We start from the raw sequence: 13,240 nt of genomic DNA on the forward strand, positions 1-13,240 counted from the left end.
GAAGACCACTGGGTGAGCAAAATGATGCCTCAACAGAGGCACAGCAGGCTGCATCTGTTGAAATGAGAAGCCACATAAACATGCCTGAAAACCAGACTTCCAGATAACCTAAGGCAACCCCAAAGGGAAATGACATGGAAAAATCTGATACTCAACCACCTGGACTCCCTGAACTGGAAACAAAAGAGGATCTGGAAAAAATGAAATGAGAAAAAATTTCTCACATAAGAGCACAAATTGTGACCATAGTGCAAGACATGAATAATAAATCTACAGCAGACACAGATAAAAAAAAAAAATAGAGGAGCTGAGGAACATGATGGAATCCCAATACAGGAAACAAATGGAATCCATAAAACAGATACAAACAGATTTCCAGGAGATTAAAAACTCCATTGAAAGTTTACACAGCAGAATGAGCCAATGTGAGGACAGAATTTCAGATACAGAAGATAAGATTGCTATTAGTGACAAGGAAAAGAAAAATTTCTTTAAAATAATAAGGGATTGGGCTGGGGATTTAGCTCAGTTGTTCTGCCACCTGCTGTGCAAGCGCAAGGACCCGAGTTTGATCCCCAGTACCAAAAAAAAAAAAAAGAAAAAAAGAAAGTAAGGGATCATGAGAAATCAATCCAGCAGCTGCTGGACAATGCAAAGAAGAATAATATAAGACTGATTGGAGTCAATGAAGAAACAGGAGAGAGTGCAGATGACATAAAAAAACTGTTCACAGAAGTGATGGCAGAAAACTTCCCAAGCAGGGGAAAAGAACTTGGCATACAGATAAATGAGGCATGTGGGGCTCCAACTAGCCATGATCAAAAAAAAAAAAAGTCTACACATAGGTATATAATAGTTAAGACTGCAGAAACCCAAAAGAAGAACAAAATTCTACAAGCAGTTAGAGAAAAGAAACAAATTGCATACAAAGGAAAGCCCATCAGAATTACAGCAGACTTCTCAACACAAACTCTCAAGGCAAGAAGAGCTTGGAGTGACCTATTTCAAGCCCTAAAGGAAAACAGTCTCTAATCCAGATTGATGTACCCTGCAAAACTATCTTTTAAAATTGATAGAGAAATAAGATACTTTCATGACAAAGAGCACCTTAGAAACTTCATGAATACTAAACTAGCACTCAAAAAAATTTTAGACAATATCCTAGGAAAAAACAATGAGGACCACAACCCCAGGAAACCCAGCAGAATGAATCCATTGAGCATGACAAGAAATTAAATGCAAAGTGGGAAAATCCAACAAAAAGAAAAAGTCATGACAATGACAAGTCAATGTGTATCAGTTATAACTATCAATGTTAATGGTTTCACTTCACCAATCCAAAGAAATAGACTGGCAGAATGGGTCAAGAGGCAACATCCAACAATATGCTGCATACAAGAAACACACCTAATTCATAAAGAAACTCATAGACTGAAAGTTAAAGGGTAGAAAACAATACTCCATGCAGCAGGAACCAAAAAAAAAGGAGTAGTTATCCTCATTGCAGATCAAGTGGATTTCAAAATCTGAAACACTTCTGGTCCCAAGAATTTCAGATAAGGAACAGTCAACCTGTATGTACAAATCTATTGTGAACATGTGTTTTCATTTCTCTTAAGTAAAAACTTAAGAACAGAACTGTTGGTTCTTAACAGTAATACAAGAAATTTCTATATTGTTTGCCAAAATGCTTTTATCATTTTATATCCAAATTAGCAGTATTAGAAAGTTCTAACTGGTTCACACCTAAGCTGACATTTGTTCTTTTGAAACCTTTAAGTTAATCTCCCTAATGAGTATATAATATGATCTTGTTATTCTACTGATTAGTATTTTTCTGATTCTAGTGTTGCACACCTTTCCTTGTGCTGTACTGGCTATTTATCATCTTCTTGTGTCTACTTTTTAATTGGGTTGTCTATTAATGAGCTGTAAGAGTTCTTTGCATATTCTGGTCATAAGTTATATGTATTATAAATATGTTCTGGTTAAGGACTACTTTTCATTTTCTTAATGATGTCTTTTAAAGTTCTAAATTTTGATGGAATCTCATTTATCAACTTTTTTCTTTTATACATCATGTTTTTTGCATCCTAAGAAATTCTCACCTACCCTAAATTCATTTTCCCTTATAATTTCTTCCTACAGTTTTATAGTTTAATCTTTCATATTTAGGTTCATAGATCCTTTCAAGTTATTTTTATGTATGGAAATAAAAGGTTGAGGTTAATCTTTTACATATGGATACCAGGTGTTCTAGTACCATTTGTTGAAAACTATCTTTTCCTCTGCTCTTGAGTTGAGTTTATGTTCTATAAAATGTTAATGTTAAATAATCTTTCAAAACTCAGTGGACCATATATGTGTGGTTCTATTTCTAGATTCTCCGTTTTATTCCAGTGATCTATATGTCTTTCCTTATGCCAACATTGTCTTGATTACTGTAGCTTTAGAAGAAGTCTTAAAATTAGATAATAAATGTCTTCCAACACTGTTATTAGTTTTTCTTTTTACTTTTCCAGGTCCTTTCTATTCCTACATAACTTTTAAATTTCAATATCCAATTCTTCATTTATAGCAAGTATACATAGACCTGAATTTTTATATATACCTTGTGTTTTCTAATCCTGCTAAATTCAAATACAAGTTCTAGGGGCTCCTAGAGATTTCTTAGTATTTTCTCTGTAGATCATCATTTCATCTACATATAAAGCTTTTACTTCTACCTTGCCAATCCTATACTATTTGTTTATTTTTATTGCCAGACTATTTTTGTTTGGGTCTATGTTTCAAAGTTTAATGGACAGATGAAGAGTAGGCAAATCTGCACTTGTTCCCCACCTGAAGGAGAAAGCATTGTATCTTCTCCATTCATATAAGGTGTTTTTGCTGGAATTATGGAGTACATGTCTTTTATCTGTTGAGAAGTTTCTGTTCTACTTCTAGTCTCCTGATAACTTTTACCATGAACAGCTGTAGAATTTAGTCCAATACTATTTTTGCAACTATTGATAGGATCATATGGCTTTTTCCTTTCCTCTGTTAAAATGATGACATATGGGGGTGGATCTTCCAATGCTGAACCAACACTGCCATCCCTATAACAAAACCACTTTCTACATCCTGCCAGATCTGACTTCTAATAGTTTGTTTTGTTCAACAAATTTCTATCTATGTTCATACTTCTCTATTATCTTTATCCAGTTTTAGTATTAGCACAATATTGATTTCCTAAAATGAGAGATGTGTTCCATCTTTTTTCTGCTTTAAATGTTTGATATAATTTATCAGTTAAAATGTATATGACCCTGTTTTCATATAGGTAGGTTTTCAAGCTAGGAATATACTTTCTTTAATAGGTGCTATTCAAATTTTATATTTCCTCCAGTTAGTTTCATTAATTTGTCTTCCAAGGTACTTCTTAGAAGTTGTCAAATTTATTTCAGAAAAGATTTTTGTAATATGCTTTCTATATCCTTTTAAATTCTGTAAAATCTGTGGTAATGTCCTCTAAATCTTGATATTATAATTTTTAGAAAATATATAATTGATACTGTGTAATGGGAAGAAAAGGTCTAAAGGAGTAGGGGTAGGGGAAAGGAAAGAAGGGAAAAGAACAAATATGAGAAAAGGAAAAAAATGGAAACAAAGTCTTTGTAAATAGGGAAGGGTGGAGGGGGTGAAGGGAGGGCAGGGGAATGGGGAAAAAAATAAGAACCAAGATATACCATGTAAAGGTACAAGATCCCAAAGATGAATGTAACTGTATTTTATACCTAAAATGTACCAATATACTTAATGGAAAAAAAAATAAAGTGTGGACTCTGAGTCATGGCTCTGCCCTGATCCATACACATTCATTCAAATCACTAGGTGACAAGTGCCTCACAACCACCAAAGCCTGGCTTCTGCTTACTTATCAGAATAAGGCTAATTTGTCCCTCTAAAGTTTATGGTTTGAATCTCTGATAACAGCATCTTACATCCAGCTATAGACTCTGATGATGTTCACTCATCTCTCATCTTTTTTTTTTTTTTTTTTTTTTAGTACCGGGGATTGAATTCGGGACCTTGCGCTTGTGAGGCAAGTGCCGGAACCACTGAGCTAAATCCCTGGCCCATCTCTCATCTTGACTTGGCAAATATAAGTCATCTTCTATTTAACTGTGCATTAATTTAAGGTACTGTGTACCCTAAATTGAAAATTCCAAAATAGCAGCCCACAGACATATCAAGTTTAACTGTCACTGTGTCTCAAATCCACTTGAATTAATATCAACATTTGGAATCTAGAGAATTCACCTAAAAATTCAGATTATCAGCTTCTCTTGGGTCATCAAAAGCTTTAGCCCTTCAGGGTCCATAGCCTGGTAGTAACCAGGAGTAGCTGAGAGGGGAGATGACCTCTCTCAGTGAAGACATGTCTCCCTTAGTCGCCACAGTCTCCAATCCGGGCCTCTTCACTCCTTTGTGCTACCTTCCTGGCCCTAACAGTATTTGAGTTTACAATCCCTGTTCTAATCTAGTAGTTTCAAAGCTAGGTTTCTACCTGGAGGCAACAATGCCAAAGCATTAAATCTCAACAGGCTGCATATAATTGTGACCCCTGCAGGGGCCTGCTGATCTTGCCCTTTGCCATGCCTTTTCTATGAGCTGGATGTTGGCATAACACAGAGCTTCACTGGCATACAGTGCAGCTGCATTCATCCACAGAGACCTGAGATTGCAGCTGTGCCCCATGAACATGATTCCCATTTACTCTTCCCAAGTATGCAGGCAGAAAAATGCTGAGAGATGTAGCTTATTTTCCTGTGCTCTGTAAGAAATTCAATTGACAAAGGAGATCTGCAAGTTTGAATTTTTTTTAAAGCATCTATATTTTCCCCTGTGAGTCAGTGCATTCAACAATGCTATTTAAAATTCAATAACTAAAGGCAAATGAAATTATAAAACTGGATCATCACTTTTTATGGAAACAAATGTTTTGCTCAAAATGTCAAGCATTAGAGGACTTTAATAAGATATGGAAAGTATATTCCCTACCAGAGATGAGCAATTCAGAAGTAGAGTAGATGGCAGCAGTGCTGATTGTTAGTTAAAATACAAATGGCACTCCATGTCCTGATAGAAGAGGAACTGTGTTACCTGATTGGGTGACACAGATCGTGCAGTGGGGCCTCAGGCCTGGAAGATAGTGGCTGTGCAGGATGTGAGGCTGTAGATGCAGGCAATGCTATGTCCCTGGCAATCCACCGGGGGAAATGAGTTCACTGCCATAAGGAACCACATTGTAAAGGATCTACTGTGGTAAAAGGTTCCAAACGTTCTAAGAGCAATAGGGGGTCAGAAACCAGACTGTCTCAATCACCATCTGGTGCTGCAGTGTTCTACCCTGCATAGCAGCGCTCTTTTCTGTAGGGTCATTCTTTGAAGGAGCTATTTACCTTGCTTTCTCTCTATCACTGGTGATTGATCTTTGAGCTTGTTTTGTAATAACTGCTCAGTGTGCAGCCCCTCAGTCATTTATTCCCAGTCTCAGATTAGGCTGGTTCATAAGGCTATCCTTTCCACAGCCATTTGGGAAATCCTCAGAGTATCTGAGCATGGCACCCCATGCCTGTAATCCCAGCACTCTTGGAGGTTAAGGCATGATGATCACAAATTTGAGCCATCTGGGCAATTTAGTGACTCAGCAAGACAGTGTAGCTCAGTAAAAGGTCCTAAGTTCAATACCCAGTACTGCAAAACAAACTAGTGTCAGAAATGCAGAGTCCAGGGCTCTGCTCCCACAGACCCTGACCGAGTAGCAAAGGGGAATTTACCTATTAACCATTGGCCCCAGGGGATTCTGATTTAGATGGTCTGAGGCCATACTTTCCGAAAAAAGCCAGCTCAGAAGGCTCAGCCAACATTTCATGATTCCATCTTTAGCATCAATTTTTAAAACATGCCTTTAATAAAATGCCAAATATATAAAAATTCTGGATTCATAATAACCCAAAACCTCTCCTGTCATCATTGGAGATTGTTTTTCTGTGAAATTTGGCAAGAAAAGGGAATGAAACAGAATTTATGCTGCCTTTCTTGCGTGAACTGTTTTCTGAGATAACCAAATAGTGCATGAGAGAAAGTTGTTCCCTATAGAAGTTCCATTAATAAATGCAAGAGGAATGATGAACATTTTTTTAAATTAAAAAAATTGGTGATATAGCATGTGCAAGGCCCTGGGTTTGATCCCCAGTACCACAATAAACAAACAAATAAATATTTTATGGGTACTAATGAAATAAAGGGTTTAAAGAATGAAAATAAGTGGTTGCGAAATCTCCTCACTCAAAAGTGTTAAAGACTAACCTTATACTGGCAGGATTAGATCAATACTACCTAAGCCCACTTAGGAAGCCTAGAAAATGGGGCAAATGTGATGTGCTGGGAATAGAAACTTTTCTTGCCCCAAAATTCAATCTGAATCTCATCAAGTCAGGAAATAGGAAATAAATAATAAAGAAATACACTAAGAGGAAACAAAAGACAAATCCAGAGTGTTTATCACTTTAACAGGACAAGTAATACAATTTCTATAACAAATCAGTAATTAGATGAGGGAAGAGGAATGTTATAAAATTTAAAACAACAAAGGGTATAACTCAAATTCTGTGTATGGGTCTTGTTTGGAGCCTGGTTAGAAGAAACTGACTATAAAAAAACACTTTGAAACAATCAGGGAAATCAAGTATTTTTGCAAAAACTTCAGCAAAAATAGGAGTAGATGGAGAAATGAAATGAGATTGGCAAAATATTGCTAGTTACTAAAGCTTCCTATACAGTATCTTCCTATATTCTTCTTACCTTTGGGTATGCTTGGCATTTTTCATTATAAAAAGCATATTAGAGGGCAGGGGATTTAGCTCAATGGTTCCGCTGCCTGCCTTGCAAGCGTAAGGACCCGAGTTCGATCCCTGGTACCAAAAAAAAAAAAAAAAGCATATTAGGGCTGGGGATTTAGCTCAGTGGTTTCACTGCCTGCTGTGCAAGCGCAAGGACCTGAGTTTGATCCCCAGTACCAAAAAATAGATAAATAAATAATAAATAAAAACAAATAAAAAGCATATTAAAATGCACTACTGCTTAGGTACCTACCCTATTTGACTTCAGGCCAATGAGGTCAAGAGGCCAGAACAAGAAATAGAAATTATTAATACCTAGGAATTAAACGTTCATTTACATTGACCTCCCCCAATATAAATGGCCTTCTGGAAAGTCAAAATCCATTTTTCTTTTCTTTTCTTTTGAGACAGGGTCTCTCTATGTGGTTCAGGCTAGTCTCAAATGCTTGGTGATCCTCCTGCCTCAGCCTCCCAAGTGCTGGGATTACAGATGTGTACCACCATGCCCAGCCTCCTTTTCTTTTTTCTGAAATCCATTTTTTTCTCTCAAAGCATCAGCAGTGCTCCCTAAGCTGCATTACTCTCTTCTATAATAGCTTAGTGAGACATTTAGAGTAAATGGAACTCAATTTGCAGTTTTGGGAGACATTAAAAGACCCTAAAAAGCCACACTCATCTATTAAGTGAGTGCAAACATTTTTCATGAAATTAGAGGAAAACAAACTCAGGAGACTTTGGTATTATAAAATACATTATTTAAACGATGAAACTGTGTTGAAGAAGCAATGGCATATTTTAGAGTGAAAGGAACATTCTCTTAGAATGTTCACAACTTATTTGGTCTGGTCACCCTACAATGTCTTCAGGCTCAGAATTAAAATTTCCTGAATCAAAAAGTACTCTAAATAATTAACGTGGCGCATCTTTAAATTTTGAGGCCAGTACTGTAAAAATGCATGCAGTAATTTAATTTTTGGAGGCTATTTTGCTTTCAGTACCTTTAAAGCTAAGTTTGAAAAAAAAAAAAAAAAAAAGCTAAGTTTGGCTACTTCATTCACTACAGGATGGCTAATTAACATCTACATGCAAAATTCTCTTCAAATAGCTACATCCCAGAAGATATTAAGACACTAAGTTAGGCCCTTTTTAGTAATTCCAAAAGGAGTATTTCCAACTTTATTTTTTAAAAGTCTTAGTGGCCCACCAATTGCTTTTCTGGCATTTTCTGTGAAATGTCAAGTGTCATTAAAATCAAGATTTGAAAACACTTAACAGTGTTTCAAAAACTGTGTTCTCTGGTATGTTTCTCAAAATTGGGCTCAAAACCTGAATCAGAATCAACTGCTGTGTTAAACATACAGATTCCTGATTCCTGGACTCCCTCTTGAGCCTATAAAACCAGACTCTAGTGACGTGGCCTAGAACTCTGTACCTTTAGGGAGCATGCCACGTGATTTATTGCACAGACTAATTCCTCAATCAAGTTTTCAAGAACATAAGATATCTCAAACATCTATGAGAAAAGCATAGGATACAGAAATAAGTTGAACAGCACCAGAAATAAGCAATCAGCCAAATCCAACATGTGGAACACTCTAGAACATGGTGTCCAACCTTTTGGCTTGCCTATGCTACACTGAATGAAGAAGAATGGTCTTGGCCCATATGTAAAATATATTAGACAGTTAATGTATATAAGTAACAAAATTTTTTTATTTTTGTTTTTGTATTGCAACATTAAAACAAAATAACACAATAAGCCCAAGTTTAATTAAATAAAAGTACATATCTGCTTAGTAACAATAAATGCCTGTCTTCACAGGCACATACATATCTAGATAGGTTGAAGTATTATTATCAGTCATTGTTCATAAGCACGTGTACCATCTGATACACTCAGGTTTTTCTCAGATTTCCATTTGACTGCATGTGGTAGGCATGGGAGGTGGAGTTAGCACTGTACTGCATCCTACCCTACACAGTGATACACTGTTACCTATGCAGGCCACACTAGAGCACTAGCAATCAAGTCACAAAAAATATCCCTGAAAATCACATAATAATGTACAAAGCTCACAATTTTGTGGGACAACATTACAAATTGTCCAGGGCCGCATGTTCTTGCTTTTCTTTCTTTCTTTTTTTTTTTTTTTGGTACCGGGGATCGAACTTGGGTCCTTGCACTTGGGCAGCAGGCAGCAAAACCACTGAGCTAAATCCCCGGCAAGGGCCACATGTTCTCAATGGACCATTTCCTGAACACCCCTACTCTAGGACAACTGACCTGGTTTCTTCAGTCAAAGGCTTTCCATCAACTGATGGATGAATAAACAAAATGGTAGGTATCTATACAATGCAATATTATTCAACCATACAATAGACTGATGCGTGCTACAATATGGATAAACCTTATATAAGTTTCAAGTGAAAAAAAGCCAGATGCAAAAGGACACATCTGTGTGATTCCATTTACAGTGTATGAAAAGTTCAGAATAAGTAAATCTATAGAGACAGAAAGTTGTGGTTTCTAGGCATAAGAGTTTCTTTTGGGAGTGAAAGGTTGAACATGAAAATATTTTGGAATTAGTTAATGCCAATGATTATGCAAAACTCAATGGATATACTAAAAAACATTTTTTGTGCACATATAGAGGTGACTTAGAATTATATCTAAAATTTTTTTTCCCATTAAGTTTATTAGTACATTTTAGGTATAAAATACAGTTACATTCATCATTGGGATCTTGAACCATTACATGAGTATCTTGGTTCTTATTTTTATCCCACTTCCCTTGCCTTCCCTTCACCCCCTCCACCCTTCCCTATTTGCAAAGACCATTTTTTTCCTTTTCTTTTCTTTTCTTTTCTTTTTTGGTACTGGGGATTGAACTCGGGTCCTTTCACTGGTGCAGCAGGTGGCGAAACCACTGAGCTAAATCCCCAGCCCTCCTTTTCTCATATTTGTTCTTTTCCCTTCTTTCCTTTCCCCTACCCCTCCCACTTTCCCTGCTCTTTTAGACCTTTTCTTCCTGTTACACAATATCAATTATACATTTTTTAAATTACAATATCAAGATCTAGGAGACATTACCACAGATTTTACAGAATTTAAAAGGATATAGAAAGCATATTACAAAAATCTGTTTTGAAATAAATTTGACAACTTCTATGAAGTACCTTGGAAGACAAATTAATGAAACTAACTCTGGAGGAAATATCAAATTTGAATAGCACCTATTAAAGAAAGTATATTCCTAGCTTGAAAACCTACCTGTATGACAAGAGCAGGCTCATATACATTTTAACTGATAAATTATATCAAACAATTAAAGCAGAAAAAAGAAGGAACACTTCTCCTCTCATTTTAGGAAATGAACATTGTGCTAATCCTAAAACTGGATAAAGACAATAGAAGAAAAAAGTATGAACATAGATAGAAATTTGTTGAACAAAACAAACTATTAGAAGTCAGATCTGGCAGGATGTAGAAAGTGGTTTTGTTATAGGAATGGCAGTGTTGGTTCAGCATTGGAAGATCCACCCCCATAAGTCATCATTTTAACAGAGGAAAGGAAAAAGCCATATGATCCTGTCACTAGTTGGAGAAAAAGTATTGGACTAAATTCTACAACTGCTCATGGTAAAAGCTATCAGGAGCCTAGAAGTAGAACAAAACCTTCTCAACAGATTAAAGACATGTACTCCATAATTCCAGCAAGAATGCCTTATATGAATGGAGAAGATACAATGCTTTCTCCTTAAGGTGGGGAACAAGGGCTTACTCTCTATCTGTCCATTAAACTTTGAAACATAGGCCCCACCAAAATAGTCTGGCAATAAAATGACACAATTAGGATAGGATTGGCAAGATAGAAGTAAAAGCTTTATATGTAGATGAAACGATGATCAACAGAGAAAATACTAAGAAATCTCTAGGAGCCCCTAGAACTTATACTTGAATTTAGGAGGATTAGAAAACACAAGGTATATATAAAAATTCAGGTCTGTGTATACTTGCTATAAATGAAGAATTGGATATTGAAATTTAAAAGTCATGTAGGAGTACAAAGGACCTAGAAAAGTTAAAACAAAAACAAAAACAGTGTTGGAAGACGTTTAGTACCTAATTTTAAGACTTCTTCTAAAGCTACAGTAATCAAGGCAGTGTTGGTGTCAGGAAAGACATGTAGATCATTTGAATAAAACAGAGAATCTAGAAATAGAACCACACATATATGGTCCACTGAGTTTTGAAAGATTATTTAACATTAGCCTTTTATAGAATATAAACTCAATTCAAGAGCCGAGGAAGAGATAGTGTTTTCAGCAAACGGCACTAGAACACCTGGTATCCATATATAAAAAATTAACCTCAACCTTTTATTTCCATACATGAAAATAACTTGAAGGGATCTATGAACCTAAGTAAGAAAGCCTAAAAGTATAAAACTTTAAGAAAAAATTATAAGGGAAAATGATTATGAATTCAGGGTAGGCAAGAACTACCTAGGATACAAAACACATGATGTATAAAAGAAACAAATTGATAAATGAGATTCCATCAAAATTTAGAACTTTAAATGACATCATTAAAATGAAAAGTAGTCCTTAAACAGACCATATTTACAATGCATATAACCTATGACCAGCATATATAAAGAATTCTTAGAGCTCGTTAATAGACAATCCAATTAAAATGTAGACATAAGATGATAAATAGCCAGTATAGCACAAGGAATGGTGTGTAACTCTAGAATCAGAAAAATACTAATCAGTACAATAACAAGATTGAATTATACACTCATTAGGGAGATGAAGTTAAAAGTTTTTAAAGCCTTGTCATGACTTTTTCTTTTTGTTGGATTCTCCCGCTTTGCATTTGTCATGCCCAATGGATTCATTCTGCTGGGTTTCCTGGGGTTGTGATACTCATTGTCTTTTCCTAGGGTATTGTCTAAAATTTTTTGGAGTGCCAGTTTGATATTCATGAAGTTCCTGAGGTGCTCTTTATCATGAAAGTATCTTATTTCTCCATCAATTTTGAAAGACAGTTTTACAGGGAAAATCAATCTGGGTTGGAGGCTGTTTTCCTTTAGGGCTTGAAATAGGTCACTCCAAGCTCTTCTTGCCTTGAGGGTTTGCATTGAGAAGTCTGCTGTGATTCTGATGGGCTTTCCTTTGTATGTGATTTGTTTCTTTTCTCTCACTGCTTGTAGAATTTTGTTTTTCTGTTGGATTTCTGGAATCCTAACTATTATATGCCTATGTGTAGATTTTTTTTGATCAAGGCTAGCTGGAGTCCCACATGCCTCATTTATCTGTACATCAAGTTCTTTTCCCCTACTTGGGAAGTTTTCTGCCATCAGTTCTGTGATCAGTTTTTTTATGTCATCTGCACTCTCTCCTCTTTCTTCATTGACTCCAATCAGTCTTATGTTATTCTTCTTTGCATTGTCTAGCAGCTGCTGGATTGATTTCTCATGTTCCTTTATAATTTTAAAGCAATTTTTCTTTTCCTGGTCACTAATTGCAATCTTTTCTTCTATATCTGAAATTCTATCCTCACATTGGTTCATTCTGCTGCCCAGACTTTCAATGGAGTTTTTAATCTCTTGGAAATCTGTTTGCATCTGTTTTGTGGATTCCATTTGTTTCCTATGTTGGGATTCCATCGTGTTCCTCAGCTGCTCTATTTTTTTATCTGTGTCCTCTCTAGATTTATTAATCATGTCTTGCACCATGAGCACAATCTTTGCTGTTATCTGAGTAATTATTTCTGATTTCATTTTTCCCAGATCCTCTTTTGTTGCCAGTTCAGAGTCCAGGTAGTTGAGTATCAGATTGTTCCATCTGGTTTCCCTTTGGGGTTGTTGTAGGTGATCCAGAAGTCTGGTTTTAAGGCTTGTTTACGTGCCTTCTCATTTCCATGGTGGGGGGTTGTGCTTCTGGCACCCGCGCAGCTCATCTTTTCTCCCTTAGGAGCTTGGGGTGGCGGCGGGGGAGCTTCCTTCCGGGTGCTGGGACTGGCTCAGCTTCTCTCGAATTATATCTAAAATTGTCATTAAAAAGTTAAAACCTTTAAATAGGTCATTTTTTTAGACTAAAAGAAGCTTAAGAAAAACTTCAGAAACATAACAACTAAATACAAGAGGTAGATTTTGTTAGAATCTTGATTGAAACAAACTGTAAAATGACATTTTAAGATAATGGGAGAATTTGAGTAGCATGTACTTAGAATTAGTTTATTTTCTTAGTACTCATGCTGATATTGTTAAGTATGATTATGTCGTCCCTTTTGAAATGAATATTGAAATATTTAGGGTTGAAATAAGATATTTGAGATTTGTTTTAAA

This window comes from Heterocephalus glaber, unplaced genomic scaffold (genome assembly GCF_053883595.1).
Source record: "Heterocephalus glaber isolate CG9 unplaced genomic scaffold, H.glaber_assembly_v1.0 deba00001509, whole genome shotgun sequence".
Lineage (NCBI taxonomy): Eukaryota > Metazoa > Chordata > Mammalia > Rodentia > Bathyergidae > Heterocephalus > Heterocephalus glaber.